Raw genomic sequence first — 7,072 nt, 5'->3', positions numbered from 1 at the left:
CCGTCGAAAAAACGCTCTCGCACTTTGCGCCTCAAAATTTAACTTTTAGTTTAGGATGTACCCCAAGACTGCAGTTTGACCCCTCAAATCCTGATTCCCCTCCCCCACCCCGTCCCCACCAGCCAATCTCGGAGGACCTAGTTACACTGATGATAACAACGATGCCAAACTCCTGCATCTCACCGCCGGAGACGTGTGTTGACGGCACGGCGCGGGCCTCAGGGCCATCAGCGTCGGAGGCGTGTGGGGTCGAGCGGAGACTGACCGGGCGCGCGGACCCTCGGCCGGTGACCAGCGACGCAGCGTCGCGGGTCTGCCTGCTGTACGGCCCCCAAGGTCAGCTGTGGGAGAGCCTGCTCAGAGACGAGCTGCAGAACGGTGCCGTCAGCCGGGTCGAGGTCACCAGCTACGGCATGGACCAGCTGCTGCCCCGGACCGACCCGGACGTCATCCAAGACATGGTCAGCTCACATCTGCAGGTACAGTCCCTCAGCTCTTGTTTGCCCATGGCCTCGCCGACGTAGCTCGCACCTGCTGATACTCGCATCTTGCTCTTCTACTTCACTCTCCACACTTGCAATGAGTGCCATAAGATCCTAGCTCTAACCTGCCGGTTCTTTCTCCCAGAACACATCTGCGCTTATGATCTTCCACCTTTTACCAGCTGGTATGTATCCTTTTCTAGGCACACAGCTATAGTCTTCCGCCCTTCTTCTCCAGATAATAACGCCAATAGCCAACCCGTTCGAGCACTCGTGTAGCTGACATTATTTGGCGAAATCTTCCGGAATACAACTCACTTGATGCACATGAAGTATCAAGTCACCATACTAATAGATGTGCTGTGTGTTGGGTGAGCGAAGTGATAACAGATGCGAGAGATATCGATCATCTTTATGTCGATAACATAAAAACCGAAGATAATGAAGCCGAGGACCTTTGGTCTCACCAACGCATCAGAATAGATTTGACGCGATAGGCCTGATCAATGAATTGAAACGTCTGGCTTTCTTTAAAATGCAATGAGTTAAGTTCTTGGTATACGCATCTATATATTCTATGAGCAACCTTCAACTGTACCTGGAATACAAATAAATCACTAGCAATCCTGGTCACTGGCACAAGGGTAGCGCGAGCTTCCACCTGAAACCACCTCATCGGCAAACCCAAGAACCTGCCGTGGACTGACCTCCCCACCAAGAGGAACGTCCCCGATATTCTCATCGACATCGACGAACATATGCTCAACGTCTTATATACGACTTACATTCGTCCTTTGTTTGATTATCGTAACGTAGTATATGACAGAGTCTTGACAACTAGCGACTCCCTTAGACTTGACAGATTACAGTACAGAGCAGCAAGACTAATCACCGATGCACTCTACAGAACGCACACTCGCGCACTGTTCGACGATTTGGGATGGAACACTCTGCAAGTCATGAAGAAACGTACACAAAATGACGCTGTTCCACACCGTTGTCTTCAACCAGCAGCCAACAACAGCCAACAAACGCCACTACACTTATACGTGATACACGAGCACTTGGAGCAGGACGCCTACACACAATACAATGACACCCACATTACCACCGAACAAAACCTCAACATACGAAAGCTCCTACATTCCATTGACTACGACAAGATGCTACCAACTCCCGCCTGTTTTGTTCGTAACAGAAGCACTCAGCTTGTTGCATAAGCCGTGCTGTTCCCGTGTGCAAAAGTGGCTGGTTTCAATGAACTGGTTCACAAATGGCAGGGTAGCTAACAATGCATGCATATTTAGTGGCTACCTGGAACTAATTACCGGGTAGCTTCCAGTGGCTACTGGAAGGCACCCGGTAATTATAATTGTATTTCTTTATAATATAAAGGAATACAATGTGTATAATAGTATACCTTTACATATTTGTGTATATATATATATATATATATATATATCTCCCTCATCTCTCTCTTCTCTCTCTCTCTATCTCTCTCTCTCTCTCTCTCTCTCTCTCTCTCTCTCTCTCTCTCTCTCTCTCTCTCTCTCTCTCGCTCTTCTCTTCTCTTCTTCTTTTCTCTCTCTCTCTCTCTCTCTCTCTCCTCTCTCTCTCTCTCTCTCTCCTCTCTCTCTCTCTCTATCTATCTATCTATCTATAAGGTAATTATATTCCAGTGCAACGACCGAAGTTACATTTGATTTCTACATCAGTATTCAGTCGGTTTTCTTAAATACCGATCTTTATTCTCAACTGCAATACTGCCGAACACCCGTGCCCACAGAAAACTGTTTGAAATATTGAATCAAAAAGGGATCAGCAATTCAACGACGAACGGAGCTTTGTTCACGTTCATGATGTCATGAGTGTTTCACTAGTGACTGACATTGACATCGGCATGAGTCAAGAATAAGATCAACAGTCCGTAAGCTACGCTGCTTTTGTTAAGATTCATTGGCTGTAGATAATCGTTAAGAGTTGAGGATGATGACAGGTCAGCTTAGCAAAGTGGCCATCGAAGAAGTTATCCCTTTCCATAATGCTACTTTGGCTTAGTTTTCTAAGATGACGGATTATTGTAGATCAGCAGTTTGCAGGTTGCAGGTTGTACCCATCCAATCCATTGGCGTGACACAATCATACACACATGTGTCATGCGTTGAAACATTGACGTAGAGCACCTAAATTTCGGGAGTCAGGTAGCGATTCTCTCATCTCCGAGAAAAAATCCAGCAGAAACAGCCAGAAAACCAATCTAGACAACAAGCGTCACGAACGATGGTCACCAACAACAACAACATGGTCACCATCATGACCACCTTCTAGTGGTCATGATTTTGAAAGGAACTTGCAGTACACATAACTATCGGGGCTCTATCGCGTGCTCGGTCGTTTCGCAGAGAGGTACATGAATCACATGTTCGCCCAGCACAGCAAGACGACTTTTCCTATCCACAAACATCGAACTCCTGACGTGCGGCGGCCGTTTGTGAGAGCACGAATTACCAAGCAAACTGCGGTATGCTTTGAGTTAGAACGGGTTGACTCCGAGGACCAGGGATGGTAAAAGTGTACCCTTCGCCGCCGACCAAATTTTTGGAGGAGAAATTGTTGTCAGTAGCGTATTGCAATGCCATATGAAAAAGGTTATTAAAACCATGCCCAGTAGCGTCATCAAAAATCAGCCTATCACCGAAAGGCTCCTCCATCATTGCAATTTTCAATTTCATGCACATAACCGAAACGTTCAGTCATACACTGCTCTTGAACAATGTCAGGATAAGTGCTGGTGCTAGGAAAGCGTGCGCACCTGCCCTAGACTGATGATATAGCCCAATCACGACGGGAGTTTTCTTCCACACTCGGAATTTTATGGCGCCTCACGTTTTAACTCGATCTACGGCTGAATTTACTTTCCTCAACCGCAAAAAAACAACAAAGGACCACGATAGCCAGGGCAGCAGAATGCGTGGCAGATTCCGAACTAGTAGCAAACAGGACTGGAAATGACGTCAAATGCCATGCCCCGTTATGAAAATCACACTTGCGCTTCGACTCCCATTACAGTCCTCATCAAACTATCTACCATACCTTAGGCACGCTCCAAGCCTGGTGCGACATTTTTTTGAATGGTGGGCGCCTCTTGCCAGGCCCCAACAAAACATTGTATCGAAATTTGTCGATTACTTCACATCAGGCGAACAGTTCATTCTGAACCAGCTACTCGCCCGGACAAAAGGGGGTGGGGGCAATGCGACGCCCCCCGCCCATACGGCTTTATGAAGATATCAATGCGGCATATTGTACAGTCTTGCTCAAATCTTTGGTAGCCTCTGGGGCATCCATTGTACGCGTGTTGACACCAAACAAGTGTCCCTAGGTATTCTGGTTTCAGAGAAGCGATGTTTTTTACAACCAGTGCAAGACGATTCAAGGCCGGCGAGTGCGGCGGGAGGGGGGGGGGGGGGGCAAGCCACGATTCTGCGGACCGCGCGCGGAGGGCTGGCACTATTACATGAACGAATCCCTACATTATAATAGAGGCTCCAAACAGACAAGACTACATGCCATTGTACTCATAATTAAAGGAGGGACACGCCTCTTTATGTTCCATGTCACTACATTGCATGGTTTCGTATATATGAACATGCAAAGCTGATGAATAGTTTTCACGAAAATTTGACCTTCGACTTGGTCTCGTGGGGTCAGTTCACAACAGTAGACTTCTTGCCAATCGCGAGATCTTGTTAAAGACAGTTCACTGTTTGCTTTTTGCGAGGCCTTACCTTTCTTAGTTTGCAAACGTCGAAGGATAACCCCCGTCCCCCCCCCCCCCCCCCGCCACCAACCCGCGTTTCAAAAGCCCGTGAATCAAGGTAAAGGCTCAAATTATCGGCTACCAGCCTTTTTATGTATTTTATATATGCCGGTGTAAAAATATGCATTTAAAGATAGGTTAGGGAGTAGTGAAAAATTATGCAATGCAACCCCAAAATATGGATGTCTTCCAGATTAGCACACTTATTCACAAACTTAGGGGAATGGTTAGAGCCCTGAATTGAATAAGAAGTAGGAATACCCCTGATTTGAAGATCTATATGACTGATAACCATTCTCACTCAGGACAAGCACAAAAATGGCATAAATCTGTAGTCTAGAACCATTATCACGTCCTGTTATTCTCCTTCATTAGAAGTGCCTTCATGTGAAGGGAAAGAGGCTTCAACATAAAATCTACGGTTGTTCGAAAGGGGAAAATACTGGCAGGTTGTGACTGCTTCGGTGAGTTAACAGCTTTTGGGGGTGTCATGAAAGGTGGTTTGGATAATTACAGGTCAATTTCTACCTTGATCGGATCCCAACGCCGACATACTGTCAATACCTCTCGTCGCTGAGGGCAGTATGCTGGATCACGGCACAGTCAACGAAGTAAACAACGCCAGAATTTAAACCCTCGGCAGGTATTTATGATGCTGCAATGCGAATGCCACTTGCAAAGTTGCAGCACACTGAAAGTCACCGCCCAACTCATATCAGTCGCATGGCAACAGTTGAAACACGTCTTTGCGGCCAGATGAATCCCCATATCTAGATCTTTTTTCAGTTCTTTATACCGTCTAGTTTGGGATACTGAGAGTCGGCTGTTTAAAACAGCAAATCGGCCGGCCGCCCGGGCAATTGGAAATAAATAAAAATGGTCTGTCACCGACCTGTCAGCGAGTCGGCCGACCAACTAAAAATCATAGGATACTTTTGTCGCCGGGTTAGAATGAAGCCTAGGAACGATACCAGGTTGCCGTAGAGTAGGGTAAAGAGTCTTTACAGAAACGTTTGCTAGTGTTGTGCGACAAAATGTATTAGCATGGAGGCATAATATCTATATATGGAGACCTCATGTAATGTTTTGCATAGTGCGCTGCATTTTTCCGTCTTGGCCGTCACCAAAATGTATTGTCCAAATGCATGTTTGGCACCAATCTTCACGTGAGGTGATGCATTTTTGTCCCCGACCTTATCTATCGAATCGACAGGTTTTGCCACCCCTGACGACGATATACGAAAAGCGACATGGAGACGGCAGAAGGTGATTTGACTTTGCCTTGCCCAACGTGCCATGTCGACCATACCAGGGAGGGTAAAAACTCCGCGGGAAGTTGCAGATTCCGTATGTAACTGCTGTCCCATCTTTATAATAAATTGCTTTATGTAGCGCACCGTGCGTGGAATTAGCCATGGCAGACAAACCACCCGTCGTGCATGGAATCAGCCATGGCAGACAAACCACCCGTCGCACATCGCGAAAGGCGGGGGGAAAATGGCAAAGGTGAATACCTAACCCTTATCCGGTGCGGCCGATTGGAGGACGCCGATAATTCCCTGATTGCGACGCCCCATTGTGGCACTGTCCTTTCGAATCAATGTTGCATTTTCAGCATAAGTGAGAATGCTCACTGCAGGGGCGGGGGCAAAAATGAAGTGCAAAGCTATGGAAGAACAATCGCCAAAGTGTCATAGCCAATCATAAATTTCGTTTCCAAGATGACTTGAGTGAGAAACGTACGTAGTACATTATTGTCGTAAGAATATGTGCCGTATAATTTATAGCATGCCATGATAGCTAAGAATTTTTATCTTCAAATTATTGTAAACTAGAGCAGAGTATTGCGAAAAAGGCTCCAGTGGTGCTTTTCTTCTCTAGGTGGTCATAATGACACCGGATCTCTTGCACATGATCGAGGCAGAACCTCAAATGGGTCGCCTGTTCCTCCGAGACCGCACGATGTGCCTCCTTGTGGGCGTCACCGAGGACCAGATTTACGACAGGAACGTGGAAGGTAACCGCACGCCAGTATTCTAGACAATGCATGATGTTCGATCAAACAATTTAGTATGCTGTGGACCACATTACATAATCCCCGCAATTGCTGCAGCTGTGTGTTTCTGCCATCACTGAAATGAATACTATCCTATAACAGCTCTCCCATACGCATGGAACACTCCTTTTTCGCTGAAAACATCGCACAGTGCACCGTGTTTGAATGGGCGTGAAATGAGGGTTTTCAGTAAGGCCCGAAGTTTTTCTTCTATGGCTGTTGATTATTTGCATTAATTGTGTCAATCCTTCGCTATTAGGTAAATTCCTGATGCTACTGATGCTTCTGATGCTAGCTACTAATTGAAGCGGTGTATCTCAGGTCTGCAGTCGTTTCCAGCGTGGACAAAGCACACGGCAAGAAATGAAGATTGGGACTGTTTTTCACGCTTCATCTCCACTGCATATGCAAGTCTGAACGACAATCCAGCAACATACAGAACAATGCATGAAGCAAAGGTTTTCGGTCGCCACAGGAAGAGACGATGAAGTGAGTACAATACAAATATCTAACAGCATGACCACTCGGCGCTCTCGGCTAGCTCAGCCGCTCGCAACTAACCCAGCTGCTCGATAACATATGAAATGTGAATGAAGCGGCTGCGACCACTCACGACTGGCGCACAATAGTTGACGATATTCTGCACGCGGGCGATCAGTGTCACATCACACGGTACGTACAGGCTCTTTAAGGTAAAGGCTATGGTGTAGCTTC

General features: G+C 46.6%; 1 long non-coding RNA gene across 1 annotated transcript; it reads left to right on the top strand.

The window, feature by feature from the left end:
• The first annotated feature begins 323 nt into the window (after nt 1-323).
• Nucleotides 324-6,782, top strand: LOC119112872 (uncharacterized). The gene is made up of 3 exons (XR_005095796.1): nt 324-479; nt 6,184-6,319; nt 6,680-6,782. It is a non-coding gene; the product is annotated as an uncharacterized LOC119112872 (long non-coding RNA).
• Nucleotides 6,783-7,072: the final 290 nt, after the last annotated feature.

Source organism: Pollicipes pollicipes, unplaced genomic scaffold, assembly GCF_011947565.3.
Source record: "Pollicipes pollicipes isolate AB1234 unplaced genomic scaffold, Ppol_2.1 Scaffold_7261;HRSCAF=8764_pilon_pilon_pilon, whole genome shotgun sequence".
In the NCBI taxonomy this organism is placed as follows: Eukaryota; Metazoa; Arthropoda; class Thecostraca; order Pollicipedomorpha; family Pollicipedidae; genus Pollicipes; species Pollicipes pollicipes.
Note: the sequence above shows the minus strand (reverse complement) of the source record. Positions and strands in the feature narration are given on the sequence as shown.